Source organism: Branchiostoma floridae, unplaced genomic scaffold, assembly GCF_000003815.2.
Source record: "Branchiostoma floridae strain S238N-H82 unplaced genomic scaffold, Bfl_VNyyK Sc7u5tJ_1495, whole genome shotgun sequence".
Classification (NCBI taxonomy): domain Eukaryota; kingdom Metazoa; phylum Chordata; class Leptocardii; order Amphioxiformes; family Branchiostomatidae; genus Branchiostoma; species Branchiostoma floridae.
In genome coordinates, this window is record NW_023365730.1 from 294,319 (window position 1) to 311,606 (window position 17,288).

A 17,288-nucleotide genomic window follows, 5' to 3' on the forward strand; every position below is an offset into this window, starting at 1 on the left:
TCCCACACGGTCCTTCCTTCATACGCTGTAAATGGCGTTGCCAAGTTGTCTGCCCAGCCGCCAGACTTGGTAGTGTCGGTGAAGTGACGGTGGTGAAGTTGGTAAAGTGACTTGCGTTTAAAACAGAGGGAAAGTAAGTTCTCACACGGCCCTTCCTTCATACGCTGTAAATGACGTTGCCAAGTTGTCTGCCCAGCCACCAGACTTGGTCTACAGAAATTGACTTCTATGAATATAAATGACGTCCATCAGAGTGACATTTATGGCGAGATCCAATGCTTACCTCTGGGAGTTCCGGAGAAACAGCTTCTATATCTACGATATCTCACAGGTGCCACAGGTCAACTAGAAAACCTTCTGTTTGGGACTATTTGGCTATCGTTGATAGGGTTATTCTGATGGAGTCATTGCCTGGTTACCACCGGAAACTGTCGGATTCCTGAGCTTTTGATATTTATTTAGTTGCAGTAGAACCTTGAAATAAGTAGGTTTAAAGATGAACGTTTTGAATTTGAATTGATGACCAGCAGCATTGTCCAGGTATGTCTTAAGCGTTATCCTTAAACTCACGCTGTGTCAACCGAGTTATTGGTGTAAGACAACGGATATGTTGTCTGAGACGTCTTACCGTTTAATACAACCGTTCACAAAACTTGGGGAGTTCCGGAGAAACAGCTTCTGTTTCTAAGATCTCTCACGGGTGATTCCCCTCTATTCAGATTGTGGTGCCACAGGTCAATGAGAAAACCTTCTGGTCACGACTATTTGGCTATCGTTGGTAGGGTTATCCTGATGGAGCCATTGAGGTATTTCTTGGATTAGTACCACCGGATACACCGAATCAGATTCCTGAGGTTTTGTTACTTGTATTTAGTTGCCGTAGAAGTGTAAGATCAGTACGTTTGACGATTTACTTTCTCTCCTTTTGACTTGATTATCATTTGCATTATCCAGGTATATGTCTTAAGCATCATCCTCAAACTCACGCATTTTCAATCGAGTCATTGATGAAAGACAACGGAGACATCATCTAAAACGTCTGCCCGTTTACAACACTTATTTAGTTGCCTTGAATTTCGAAGAGACTACTTCTATATCTACAACCTCTCACGGGTAATTCCGGTCCATTCAGACCGCGGTGCCACAGGTCAATGAGAAAACCTTCTGGTCAAGACTATTTGCCTATCGTAGATTGGGTTATCCTCATGGAGTCATTGCCTGGTTACCACAGGATACTGTCGGATTCTTGAGCTTTTGATATCTATTTAGTTGCAGTAGAACTGTGAGATCAGTAGGTTTAAAGATGAACGTTTTGAATTTGAATTGATGACCTATAGCATTGTCCAGGGCTGTCTTAAGCACCATCCTTAAACTCAGCTGTGTCAACCGAGTTAATGATGTAAGACAACGGATACGCTGTTTTAGACGTCTTACCGTTTATTACAACCGTTTCCAAACCTTCCGGAGTTCCGGAGAAACAGCTATATCTGCGATCTCTCCTGGGTAATTCCGGTCCATTCAGATCGCGGTGCCTCAGGTCAATGAGAAAACCTTCTGGGCAGGACTATTTGGCTACCGACGATTGGGTTATCCTGACGAAGTCATTGCCTGGTTACCACCGGATACTGTCCTGAACTTTTGTTATTTATGTATTTTGTATTTATAATATGAGATCAGTAGGTTTAAAGATTAACGTTTTGAATTTAAATTGATGACCAATAGCATTGTCCAGGTATTTGTCTTAAATTATATAATTGATATAAAATATTCATGATGTAATTTTGTTAGTACAATCGTGGCTCACCTACGCTCTCAGTATCTACTTTTACAGTCTATCAGTCTATCTTATCTAGCACAGAGATTCTTAAACTAATACATACACGATAAACATATGGTAATTGCAGTCGAAAAAATAGATTATTGTAGGAATTTAAACACTTAAGCATCCGTCGGAAATAGTCCTGGTCTAGGCGATAACAACCACACTCCGTTCAGTTTCGTTCGGAATTCGAACTGAATTAAGAAAAAAAATCTTTTATCAAAAGCACAGCTAGAGCCATCGACAATTGCCTTGGTAGGCGGCAGCTATTCCACTTTTGTATTTCGTACCAAGTAATAACTGAAAATATTCTTCCACACCTACTAATAGCCGGAGGATTATCATTAATAACACATTGAAAATTCCATAAGACAAGTTAATCCTCAAGTCATGATGAGCATTTAGCAGCATGTCTTCATCGATTTCATGCACGATACATCTGGAAGCTTTATTTGGAAACAGTTGATTAGTAGTAAAGGTAGTTCATAGACAGGGTGCAAGGATAGATAAGATTTTTTTCAACACGTTTAGCTCTTATCGTTTTTCTCGGTACATTTATCAGACTATGTAAAAGAACATATTTCACCGAAGAGATTACACGCAAACTAGTCGATATCTGTTGATACGTCACTTGATCTATCATTTAGCTTTGCTAATCTAACTTTAGGTTGATAGTTCGGAGACAACAGTTTGTTCATCACGTTTCAAACCTGAGTGTTGTTTCCCAGAATCTAGACAGATGTTCTTCATTTAGGTTTATCAGCTATCAACATCAAATTTATACTTATCTCAGACACATCACCATCAGTACCATCAGCATCGGATACAACTTAAGCTACATTTACGAGACAGACAGACCAGTTCAGTTGGTAAGTTTCTTTATTTATCATTTAGCCTGTGAATCTAACTTTAGGTTAATAGTTCTGAGACAACAGCTTGTTCATCACGTTTCAAACCTGAATGTTGTTTCCCAGAATCAAGACAGATGTTGTCCATTTAGTATTGTCAGCTATCAACATCAGAATCATACTTATCTCAGACACATCACCATCAGTACCATCAGCATCGGATACAACTTAAGCTACATTTACGAGACAGACAGACCAGTTCCGTTAGTAAGTTTATTGATTGATTATTTAGACTTTAGTTTAATAGTTTAGAGCCAACAGTTTGTTCATCACGTTTCAAACCTGAGTGTTGTTTCCCAGAATCTAGACAAATGTTCTTCATTTAGGTTTATCAGCTATCAACATCAAATTTATACTTCACATCATATCTAAATCACCATCAGATTCGTTGATGATCTAATTTATTATAATTTAGCTTTGCTAATTGAACTTAAGTTAAATTCAGTTTAATTGTTCAGAGACAAGACGTTGTTTATCATTTGTACAAAGGGAGAGTTGTTTCTCAGATTGAAGACAGATGTTCTCCATTTAGGATTGTCATCTATCAACATCAGAATCACACTTATCTAACTCACCATTAGTACCATCAGCATTGCATACAAACTTTTACGTGACTGTTTCTGTTTTTTCAAATGTGAGTGTTGTTTCTAAGAATCAAGACAGATGTTCTCCATTTAGTATTGTCAGCTATCAACATCAAAATCACACCTATCTAATTCACCATTAGTACCATCAGCATTGCATACAACTTCACCTCCATTTTGCGAGACATAAAACCCCGGCAGCGTACGTGGCAAAGTGCCACATCCTCCTCTATTTCAGCCGTTATTAATGCATGCCTTCCGTGGGTATCAGGGATTATGTGCGTCAAAACTCCGTCCCAAAGGACCGCTACAAGCTTCTCACTAGCCTAATTGTTGACTGTAAAGACAGTATCTACGAGGGTTAATGCATCGCTCCGGGCGTGCTGCAAGGTGTAATATGGGCATCAAATGGAGTAATGGGGTTTCGTCTCGCACTCATCATTTTCAGTCACCGTTACATGAATATATAATGATGATCTTATAATACATGTAGAGAGAGAGGGAGAAGGAGAGAGAGGGGGGAGAAAGAGAGAGAGGGAGAGAGGGAGGGAGAGAGAGGGAGAGAGAGAGGGGAAGAGCGAGGGGGAGAGGGTGAGAGAGAGAGGGAGAGAGAGGGAAAAATTACTCCATGCTCGATGCTGTCAGTTATTTAAAAAATCATAATTTGTATACAGGAAATGTATTCCCAGATTTCCCCCCAGGAAATTCTGGACCTGATGTTACCTTAGGCGTCCTTAGAAACATTAATTGAAAGATTCCTTCGGTCCCACGTTTATGGTCATACTTGTCGTGTCGCGTCGGTGTCAAGGCTGTGAAGGCATTAGTGAACTGAAGGGTCACCCATGCGTCACATTAAGAGCCACTGTACCGAGACACACTCATCTTGTCTCACGGCTGGCACCACTCTCGTGTAAAGTAGGTATTCTTATGACGCGTTTATCATGCTACGCACTTACAAACGGCTGTGGTTACACCTGGTTATAAAAACCACCTGAAAACCACCTGACACAGGCTTGCAGTCACAAGTCACATTTAAACGGTCCCGTCCCTTTTTTTTAATCAGTTAGCCCCACCCTGTTCTCAGCAGCCATTTTTATCACTTCCCTTGAGTGGTTGCTGAAAGTTTTACTTTGCTTCAGGTCGGAACTAATTAAACTAAATGCCTCTTTACGCTAGCTAAATCCAAGCTCATATCTCAAGTTCATTGACGTAACAAAAGTCTTTGTGACTATACATTACCCAACTTTCGCACTTAACAACGTTCTAGTGACCCAGCTGACGTGCGCTAGTGAGCCAGTGGGAACATCAGTTGTCACGGCTTGAGTCATCTAAAGACTCTAAAATTCACGTGCTGTTCGAAACACCCATCCGTATTTCTTTCATCGTATTCACCACACTTTGTCTACTGCCACTCTTATTATATACAGACAGAAGTATCAGTTAGACAAGAGTATCTGATGAAACCGATCTCTTCGTGCGTATGGCAGCGCCCATTCATAAAGCTCGACTAACATCCTTTGCTGGAAGCAGCGCTTTTCTAAGATTGCGCCTAATGTTGATCCTCTAACATCAGTCAACGACATGATGAAACCAAGCAGGCTTTAGTCGAGACTCCTATATTAGATGACGGTTATTTTTAGCTGGAAGATGACCCGATAGCCATATTCATGACCACCCGTATCGGTTGTTTCTGGGAAAATCATCAATAAGACAATTACGTAGTACTTTTGACACTTATTTTACGCCAGTAGGGGAGCTAACGTTACTAGACAACGGTAGAAAAAGTAATCATGCTTCATTACAGACACTGGAGGCGTTTTCGTGCTTCACGCGAACGTTCTTTTGTATCGTAAAATGGTGTGAGTGAATGTGGGCTATGCAATCATGATCCATAAATGGACACGATTAAATGAATCAAAAATAATGTGAAAATGATGAATGCGATGAAAACAGACAAGACCCTAGCAAACCACCCACTTTTAGATGATGTTTTGAACTGCAAGGAACTCCTGCCTATGCATCCGTGGACGGAAAGATGCTATCGTAATTTAGCTAATCAAATTTGTAATACCCATGTACAGATATAGATTATGAGGGCAATGTTGTTGTTAATAGTAATTCAATATTTAATATTGTATCAAACAGTAGTCACATAGAAATATTTTTTATCTAACTCTACAAATTACTTCATAATCTATGTATTTGTATTTGTATTGCAAAGTTGCTTTAATTCTCACCATTTTACGATGTCATCATCTTATTTATACGAAATGGTGAGTATGCACTCTGTACCTGTTGGTAGTTTATTTTACTACATGTGTAATGAAAGACTTTTAGTGTTTCTGAGAATCACTCTCAACCTTCACATTACTAGTAGAGCAATATCCTGCAAATTACGTGATCCAAAATTCATTGCCATAACATTTAAAATGTACGTGTTAACAAGTAGCGCCATTTGTCACACTATAAACATAGTGGTGCTGTAATACATCAGATTAGTAGATCAATCGTACAAAGTCTTCTTCGTTACACAACATTCTTCGATTCTTCAATAGACGTTTCAATACAATAGGTAAAGTTCGTCACCATACAACAGGTTGAGTTCGGACGGCACTGACTCTGTCTAGTTTACATAGCACTGATAGTATTTATTGATATCTAACACAAAAATTGGACTCACTAAAGACTGGATATTTATGTTAATATAGTTCAATAATGACTTCAACCTACATACATGAACTTTCAAGTCACCAATAGTATTTGCTTTATTTTGTACTGATAAAGACGATAGGTGGTCGTCCAAACGTTAACTCACCTTTGATAAGTTGCATCCTATCCACTTAAAGTGAATCCTATCCACTTGCGCGTTCACACTGTCGAATCGTACGGATCGAGACTCCCCGCGGCGCAGTTTTATCCACTTCCCGGAGTTCTAACTGACCCATTCACACTCAGAAAAACGATTCGAATAAAATATGTTATCCGAATAAAACTACCCGATCCGAATAAAACTACCCGATCCGAATAAAACTTAGCAGTATGAATGCTCCCAAATCAATTGGATTTCATCGATTCGAATCCCTCGCGATTCACCTCGGGGAGGTAGACCCCATTCACTCTCAGAAAAACGATTCGGATAGAATTTTTATTATTATCCGAATCGTTTTTCTGAGTGTGAATGGGGTGTTTAAAAGACGCTGTAATACGTTCCAGTTTGACCTGAAGTTAGGGTTTTACCTAATCCCACAGTAACCGGCAGCTGCTAGGCGCGTTCATAACTATTTTCAGACGTGTTATTTCAGCTCACTAAGTTATTTCCAGGGAGAATACATTGCCATTACGCTGCATTATTGCACATTTCCTGGATTAACGAAGTGCAAGTGCACTTAAATATTCATTACTCTGTAGACAAGAGATACCTCATGACTTTCAGATGCCTTCTCGCCATATGGCCTTTGAGATTTCCTCCTTTATACACACGATAAACCTTCGGCGTTTTAAAGTCCCCGGCTTCTTGTCATATTGCACATTCTTCACTGAAGTCAAGGGTTGAAAGTATCTTGAGGCCAGTATAACTTACTGCTTCTATATTGCTATATCTTCCCACGAGACATGTTTAAGACTTCTAGCAGACATACGGAAGTTGTAAAGTGTATACGAGCAACTATTGCTACGAGCATCCTATAGATCGTGTCGACGCTGTACAGCGTTATATAACATTCAACTTTTCTTTTACGTAAAGAAGAATCCCTCAATGGAACAACCCTTCGGAATAACACAATAACATAACGAATGTAAACTATCATAGAATGGAAGCAGGCATTATTCTAAAAAGAGAAACTGGCCTAAATATTCATTTATTTTAGACTATTGGGTTTTGAAACATGGTGTGATGATTATGAATGACAAAAATTTGACTCAGATCAGTAAATAGAAGAAAATTAATAATAATTAAGAATACAGAAAGCAGTATTAAATCCTATTTCACTCAACATGTTACAGAATTTGACCACAAAAAAAAAAAAAAAAACAGCCTTCGTCACTTCTCCTTTCTTATTCGATCTGGTAGTTTTGTGGCCATACTCACGGGCTCAGGTATACCCCTGTCACATTTGGCGAAAATCGATCGGACGACGATCTCCCGAGCTTGGTTATAATAATAACTTTATTGCACAACAATTGTACAAGGTACAAATTATGGCTTATATGTGACAGGGACGGTTTTTAGTTGAAAAATACGCGCGACCCTAGCCTCTGTCGATCTTAAATATGGCCGATCTTCCATCGATACGCCCGAAGATCGTGGATAATCTGACAAGAGTATAACGGTCAGTCGAGACGATATTACATCTAAGGATAACAGCCCAACGATACGCAAAGCTCCTGCCTCGTGCTCACGGCACAGTTCTCCATCTAGCCTAAGCGCACGGCTCAGGCAATGATAAGCCAAAGGGTAAGATCTGTCATGAGATAAGTACCATGTATCACGCTGAAGTGTATTAATTGTAGGAGGGTTAAATAAGGCCAAGGAAAGTGATTGTAAGCCTTCTATAATTTCTTAGTTATGACTTCTTTAATTGATGAAAGGCAAAATGTAAAATGCCAGTGGTGTGAAATAACATATCTTTAAAAAGTGGCAAGATTTTACTCAATAGCAAAAAGAAGATAATTACATGTATATTTTACAGTTCCCAAATCGATGGAGGTAAACTGGCAGTGGTGTAAAATAATATATTATTAAAAAGTGGCATGTTTTAACTTCGGAACAAAAAAAAACTAAATTACATGTATATTCTACTCTATCAAACATATATCTAGTGCTTCATCAAAGAAAGTACAAGTTTGGGCAGTTAGATGGGGTTTGCTACCGTGGACCGTATATAAAGAAGACTAAAAAGTAAGTTAGTTGTACACTGACAAGAAAAAAATGCCACACGTTTGACACGGCTGGTTTTTGACAGGATCTTTGCCACGTGCTGTAGAGAACGTCATTTATCACAGAGTCCCCAGAGTCTTTGATTAATTCATTCGGAGAGAGCGATACCACCTATGTCCTTACCTCCTTCACTGTGAGCTGGATGTTGAATGAATAATAGATGAATGTAGATGCAACTCTGGGTGTGGCTCCACTTCATCATGTATACTCTTTCATCCATGTTTTGTCAATTTTAGAAACATCCATATCATTTTTGTTGAAAATACATATCGTTAGGTTGTCCGGTAGTGATAAATTTATAAGAAACCATCGAAATTTGCAGTTAAATAATCCTGTATTATTTTCAATATTTTGTTGTTTGGCTGTCATTGTCCCATCTTGTGTGGCGATGAATGTGGTATGATTAAGCTCAAAGCTGTCTTTCACAATATAGCTTTTTAAAATGATGCGAAACAACATTAATGGGTCCTATCTAAGGGGATTCAAAGAGGCCATCTACATTAGAGCCCATTCATTAGTTTTCCCTCAACCGAGACGGAGGCCGATGCCGACTTCCAACTACCTTTGACCTTTTGCTGACATCGCACCTCCGGTCATAACAACTTAAAATCGTTGCTTGTTGGTAAGCGCTTTGTTTTTATTTTTGCGTACGGCTGTAAAGCTTTAATTTGTATCATAATGTTGAATACAGTCACAGAACTTACATTTGAGGGTAACAAGAAACGTTAGATAAATTTCCGCATATACCTTCATTTCCTTATCCCTGCCTGTAGATAGGAAGATCGCACGAGACCAGCTTTCCATCTGCTGCAGTCCCGCTCCGGTAAAGCGCCTTATCCGGCGATAAGCAGCGATCCTAGCCATTAATCAGCTGACTCGTTACCCATAACCAACACGGGGGCCGATACCGACTTCCAAGCACCTTTGACCTATTGGTAACATCAGACCTACGGTTTGGATGTGTGACATAGGTTTTGAGCCATTACAACTTGGAAATGATCAGAGAACTGATCGAAAGCTTGTTATTAAGCTTAAAATTGTATCATAATGTTGAAAACCGTCACAGGTGAAATTATATTCGAGGGTAACAAGAAACGCCAATTAAATTACCACCTATACCTTCATTGCCTTATCCCTGCCTGTAGATAGGAGCATCACACGAGACCAGCTTTCCATCTGCTGCAGTCCCGCTCCGGTAAAGCGCCTTATCCGGCGATAAGCAGCGATCCTAATCATAAATCAGCTGACTCGTTACCCATGACCAACAAGGGGGCCGTTACCGACTTCCAAGCACCTTTGACCTCTTACTGACGTCAGACCTACGGTTTTAAATGTGTGACATAGGTTTTGAGCCATTACAACTTGAAAATAAGTACTGATCGAAAGCTTGTTGTTAAGCTTAAAATTGTATCCTAATGTTGAAAACCGTCACAGATGAAATTATATTCGAGGGTAACAAGAAACGCCAAATAAATTACCACTTATACCTTCATTGCCTTATCCCTGCCTGTAGATAGGAAGATCGCACGAGACCAGCTTTCCATCTGCTGCAATCCCGCTCCGGTAAAGCGCCTTATCCGGCGATAAGCGGAGATCCTAGCCATTAATCAGCTGACTTGTTACCCATAACCAACACGCGTACGGGGGCCGATACCGACTTCCAAGCACCTTTGACCTATTGCTGACATCAGACCTACGGTTTGGATGTGTGACATAGGTTTTGGGCCATTGCAATTAGAAAATGATCAGATGACTGATCGAAGGCTTGTTATTAAGCTTAAAATTGCATCATAATGTTGAAAACCGTCACAGGTGAAATTATATTCGAGGGTAACAAGAAACGCCAAATAAGTTACCACCTATACCTTCATTGCATTATCCCTGCCTGTAGATAGGAGCATCACACGAGACCAGCTTTTCATCTGCTGCAGGCCCGCTCCGGTAAAGCGCCTTATCCGGCGATAAGCGGAGATCCTAGCCATAAATCAGCTGACTCGTTACCCATAAACAACACGGGGGCCGATACCGACTTCCAAGCACCTTTGACCTATTGTTGCTGACATCAGACCTACGGTTTGGATGTGTGGCATAGGTTTTGGACCATTACAACTTAAACATGATCAGAGGACTGATCGAAAGCTTGTTATTAAGTTTAAAATGGTATCTTATGTTGAAAACCGTCACAGGTGAAATTATATTCAATGGTAACAAGAAACTTCAGATGAATTACCACCTATACCTTCATTGCCTTATCCCTGCCTGTAGATAGGAGCATCACACGAGACCAGCTTTCCACCTGCTGCAGTCCCGCTCCTATAAAGCGCCTTATCCGGCGATAAGCGGAGATCCTAGCCATAAATCAGCTGACTCGTTACCAATAACCAACACGGGCGCCGATACCGACTTCCAAGCACCTTTGACCACTTACTGACGTCAGACTTACGGTTTTAAACGTGAGACATAGGTTTTGGGCCATTATAACTTGAAAATGATCAAAGTTTTGATTGAAAGCTTGGTATTAGTCTTAAGATTGTATCAGAATGTTGAAAACCGTCACAGATGAAATTATATTCGAGGGTAACAAGAAACGCCAAATACATTTCCATCTATTCCTACATTGCCTTATCCTTGCCTGTAGATAGGAAGATCGCACGAGACCAGTTTTCCATCTGCTGCAGTCCCGCTCCGGTAAAGCGCCTTATCCGGCGTTAAGCGGAGATCCTAGCCATTAATCAGCTGACTCGTTACCCATAACCAACACGGGGGCCGATACCGACTTCCAAGCACCTTTGACCCTTTGCTGACATCAGACCTACGGTTTTGGGCCATTACAACTTAAAACTGATCAGAGGACTGATCGAAAGCTTGTTATTAAATTTGAAATTGTATCATAATGTTGAAAACCGTCACAGGTGAAATTATATTCAAAGGGTAACAAGAAACGTCAAATAAATTACCGCCTATGCCTTCCTTGCCTTATCCCTGCCTGTAGATAGGAAGATCGCACGAGACCAGCTGTCCATCTGCTGCAGTCCCGCTCCGGTAAAGCGCCTTATCCGGCGATTACCGCCGATCCTGGCCATAAACCAGCTTACCCATAACCAACACGGGGGCCGATACCGACTTCCAAGCACCTTTGACCTATTGCTGACGTCAGACCTACGGTTTGGATGTGTGACATAGGGTTTGGGCCATTACAATTAGAAAATGATCAGATGAATGATCGAAGGCATAAAATGGTATTCTTATGTTGGAAACAATCACAGGTGAAATTATATTCAATGGTAACAAGAAACTTTAGATGAATTTCCGCCTATACCTTCATTGCCTTATTCCTGCCTGTAGATAGGGGCATCACACGAGACCAGCTTTCCATCTGCTGCAGTCCCGCTCCGGTAAAGCGCCTTATCCGGCGATAAGCACAGATCCTAGCCATAAATCAGCTGACTCGTTATGTATAACCAACATGGGGGCCGATACCGACTTCCAAGCACCTTTGACCTTCTGCTGACATCAGACCTACGGTTTTAAATGTGTGACATAGTTTTTTGGCCATTACAACTTGAAATTGATCAGAGGATTGATCGATAGCTTATTACTAAGCTTAAAATTGTATCCTAATGTTAAAAACCGTCTCAGATGAAATTACATTCGAGGGTAACAAGAAAAAAGTTTAGAATTGCATCACAATGTTGAAAACCGTCACAGATGAAATTATATTCGAGGATAACAAGAAAAAAGTTTAAAATTGTATCATTAAGTTGAAAACCGTCACAGATGAAATTATATTCAAGGATAACAAGAAAAAAGTTTAAAATTGTATCATAATGTTGAAAACCGTCACAGATGAAATTATTTTCGAGGGTAACAAGAAACACCAAATAAATTACCACCTATACCTTCATTGCCTTATCCCTGCCTGTAGATAGGAAGATCACACGAGACCAGCTTTCCATCTGCTGCAGTCCCGCTCCGGTAAAGCGCCTTATCCGGCGATAAGCGGAGATCCTAGCCATAAATCAGTTGACTCGTTACCTTTAACCAACACGGGGGCCGATACCGACTTCCAAGCACCTTTGACCTATTACTGACGTCAGACTTACGGTTTGGAGGTGTGACATAGGGTTTGGGCCATTACAACTTGAAAATGATCAGAGGACTGATCGAAAGCTTGTTATTACGTTTAAAATTGTATCGAAAACCGTCACAAGTGAGATTATATTCGTGGGTAACGCCAACGCCAAACGCCAAATAAATTACCGAAAGAAACGCCAAATAAATTACCACCTATACCTTCATTGCCTTATCCCTGCCTGTAGATAGGAAGATCGCACGGGACCAGCTTTCCATCTGCTGCAGTCCCGCTCCGTTAAGGCGCCTTATCCGGCGTTAAGCGCCGATCCTAGCCATAAATCAGTTGACCCGTTACCCATACATAACCAATACGGGGGCCGATACCGACTTCCAAGCACCTTTGACTTATTGCTGACATCAGACCTACGGTATGGATGTGTGACATAGGTTTTGAGCCATTACAACTTGAAAATAAGTACTGATCGAAAGCTTGTTGTTAAGCTTAAAACTATATCCTAATGTTGAAAACCGTCACAGATGAAATTATATTCGAGGGTAACAAGAAACACCAAATAAATTACCACCTATACCTTCATTGCCTTATCCCTGCCTGTAGATAGGAAGATCGCACGAGACCAGCTTTCCATCTGCTGCAGTCCCGCTCCGGTAAAGCGCCTTATCCGGCGATAAGCACCGATCCTAGCCATTAATCAACTGACTCGTTACCTAGCTATCCATCAACATGCTCGTCAAAATGTAACATAAGCTTTGATGCAACATGTGACAGGTACTAAACTGTGCATATGCACATGGGCACTGCATGGAAATTGTGAACATCTGGCCCTATTTTATAATGTTGCTTGATAGACAATGTGATACTTTTAAATTGCGTTTAGTCACCCTATGACCCAAAAATAATGTTAATCCTACAAAATATATCTCTAATTTCAGTTCGAGACCACTTTTTAAGGAAACTTCTTTTTGCACTATTTCTTGCCAAGAAAACGACAAAACGACAAAAAGTGTTACCAAAGGGCATAACAGCTATAAGCAGCGATCCTAGCCATAAATCAGCTGACTCGTTACCTCGCTATCCATCAACATGCTCGTCAAAATGTAAAATGAGCTTTGAAGCAACATGTGGCAAATACTAAACTCTGCATATGCACATGGGCACTGCATGGAAATTGTGAACATCTGGCCCGTATTTTATGATGTTGCTTGATAAACAATGTGATACTTTTAAATTACGTTTAGTCACTTCAATGATGAGTTTTCTGTAAAGGCCCCTTTCAACTAGACGGCGATCGCGCTGTGCTCTCACTGCGACCTAAATAGGAAATGTCTAACCTGCGCTTTCGCACTGGGTATATCATACAAGATGTAGACGTGTGACTTAGAAGACAACAAACGTGTAAAAAGATCCGTTTCTTTTCTATACAATTTGGGTCGCAGAGATAGCGCCGTCCTAGTTGAAAGGGGCATAATCTATATGTCTTTGGAGCACTAAGAACCGATGCTTATAAAGATCTAGGAACACCATGTACCATTCGTCAACTGCCTGGTTGTCGCCCTCGGACATGGCTCCTGCTGCATGCCAAACTGTTACTAGAAGGTGAAGGTGGTAAAACTGGTAAGTCTCCTCAGTCTACTGGAGCATTTGTCAGAAAACGGATTACGTAAAAGTTCGTCGCTACCGTAGACAAGTACCAGAGTTACCAACCTAGGATTGATGTGTTAAAAAATTCGTACTTTCTCAGAACTATCGATATCGTAGAGTGGAAGTTGTTATCACCAAGTACAGTAGGGACATCTTCGTCTTAGTTTTAAAGTACGCTTGGAAAAAGATGTGCAAAAGTTAGGTGTGGCGGGTTGTTCGGTGTAATATAACCAGCTGCTGCCGCGCTGCGTGCCTTCGAATCTGGTGTGTTAAGCCGAAGGGCGGTTATACCGGCTATATAGATACAGATACAGAATACCAAACTCTGTACAAGGTGAAGGTGATAAGCCTTAAGTCTCCTCAGACTTGAACATTTGTCAGATATTCCCAAAACAGGGATTGCAGGATTGTTCTTCGCTACCGGAGAAAGCAATGGCAATATACGTCATGCCACAAATGGTCTGATTTGCCGGGAAACTTTGCTGGAGTCCAGACTATGGAAGCGTGCGCTGCTGGGTCAGGAATAAAGACACAGGACTTTTCTTATGAATGGACGTATAAAATTGAAAATACTTAGCTGGTGGTCCCTATTTCCAACAGTGATGTGCCCAGGATATGGATCGTGGATGTCCATACATTGCGACATTGGTGTTCTACATAATGCCGACTTAGGAAAAGTTTCGTTTCTTTATAAAGACATGCATACTGATAGCTTAAACTTTTCAGATAACAAATAATGTACGCCAAATAGCAATTACTCAAGCAACTGGATATTATTTTGGAAATCATATCTCCAGTTGATCTCTTCTGTGTTACTGACGAAAGATGGCGGACGTTATGTGAAGCGTTTGACCGTTCCCAAAATCATGTCCAGTTGCTTGAGTTACTGTCATTTGGCGTATCTTATTAACGGGATGTCTAACTTTCGACGTAAAATGGGGTAGGAAATTTCCCGAGCAGCCTTTGTAACCCCTGCTTCGCCTATTGAGCCAGTGAAGTAAAGTTTCCCTAAGCTTGATGTTTCTGACTTAGGGAGAATAGATGCTGCTACAGTTATCACTATGGGCCGCTCTTCGTCTTCGTGATTGTAACATCAGACCCTACCTACAAAATCAGATACCAAATGATAAGCTGTTTTAGTCATCTAGCAAAATAACTACCCTGCATTTTATATCTATTTCTGTAATATTATACACATTGCCTGCTGTGTCTGATTCATATTAGATTAGAAATGCACGGGTGGGTGGTGTTCAACGCTGCATGCCCCTGTGGAAATACACCCTGCCTAATAGATAGTACCATTGACAGGTGCGTGTGCACTTAAGCACCCCCTACTGCGCATGTGATGTCAAGAACCCGTATTAAGGAGGCAGTAATAGAATAATATGATCCACTCTATGACACCACAGTGTGGAGGTGTGTTATGAACCAACTCAATCTGTTGCTAGTACGAGCCAACTTCAAAGCAATCACATAACGAGTTTTTCTCTTTTGCATCTTGAAAGACTTCTAAAAAAGTCAAAACTACTAAGAATAATGAGTATAGATTATACACCAACTTTCTAAAGTATTTTTGAGCTTTTTTTATTCAGCTGTATGTTTGTGGATTTATTAGAACATGTAAAACATCATTTTAAGCTGTATCTCTCTTCAGTCTCTCCTTATATGTCGTCTGGGCATTGCCTGCTCAATCACGAATGGACTCACAAGAAGAAATTGACTGCTTTGAGCTTCTCTTAAACATTAAAGGTTCAAACTGACAGCCTTTTGTTTACATTACCATCTGAGTACAATGCCCTGAAGTCAGGTCGGAAATTGCTCCAAACTTTCCAACAATGTAGAAATATATTCTTAGTTTTCCACGCACGTTTTGACTTGTCTTAAACGTCTTCTTTGATTTTTGACATTTACTTTGGAATATTTCCCGGAATGATCCAGCTTCCGACTAACTTATCACCTATATTGATATTTGGCACTGCCAGAAGACATCTCTACCCATGACACATGTAATAGACACCTCAAATGGATGGGAGGCGCGGTAAGTTTCCCAATGGGGAAAGTTATGATGTCATTTGTACGCAGAGCATGCTTCGCACTTCAACATTCATAACTACCAACTCTAGATTCAATTATGCGAAAAGGACGCACGTTTGTAGGGCAAGTGTCACAAAACAAACTGTTGAACGCTCCCCGCAAATATACAAGATTTAGGACGTGAGTCACGGTTTTGGACGCTATCTCGACATCTTTACCGAGTGAACGAACCGTACACAAATCACAGCGCAGATAAATGGTTCCGCTGCACGAGTTTGGCCATTCCACGCGCACCCGGGGCGGCACTTGTCATGGAGAAGGTGCCGAGCAGGAATATAAATGGCTTAACGAATGTGTCTTCAGGCTGTTCGTGTTGTAAAGCTGGCTACAGTCATATGTAGATCAGTAGAATGGACCGGCATGTTTTCGCTAATCTTAGTTTATCATACGTTGTGCAATGCCTAAACTAAGATATGTCTTTACCCAAAGTTGCTAGTATTGGTTGTCACAAAGCTTAAAGAATGTGCCTGCAGGCTGTTCGTGTTGTAAAGCTGGCTACAGTCATTGGTATATCAGTAGAATGGACCGGCATGTTTAACGTTAATCTAAACGTTGCATCATACGTTGTGTAATGGCTAAACTAAGATATGTATTTACCCAGAATGTTCACCACCTTTGCTAGTATTGGTTGTCACAAAGCTCAACGAATGTATCTTCAGGCTGTTCGTGTTGTAAAGCTGGCTACAGCCATCGCTAGATCAGTAGAATGGACTGGCATGTTAAATGTTAATCTAAACGTTGCATCATACGTTGTGTAATGCATGAACATACATTTACCTAAAATGTTCACCAACTTTGCTGGTATTGGTTGCAACAGAGCTTAACAAATGTATCTACAGACTGTTCGTGTTGTAAAGCTGGCTACAGTCATCTACAGATCAGTAGGATGGACCGGCATGTTTAACGTTAATCTAAACGTTGCATCGTACGTTGTGTAATGCCTTAACTAAGGTATTTATTAACCCAAAATATTCACCGACTTTGCTAGTATTGGTTGTCACAAAGCTCAACGAATGTGTCTTCCGGCTGTTCGTGTTGTAAAGCTGGCTACAGTCATCTTTAGATCAGTAGAATGGACCGGTATGTTTTCGTTAATCTAAACGTTGCATCATACGTTGTGTAATGGCCGAACTAAGATATGTCTTTACCCAATGTATTCACCTTTTCTAGTTTTGGTTGTCTGTCACAAAGCTTAACAAATATATCTTCCGGC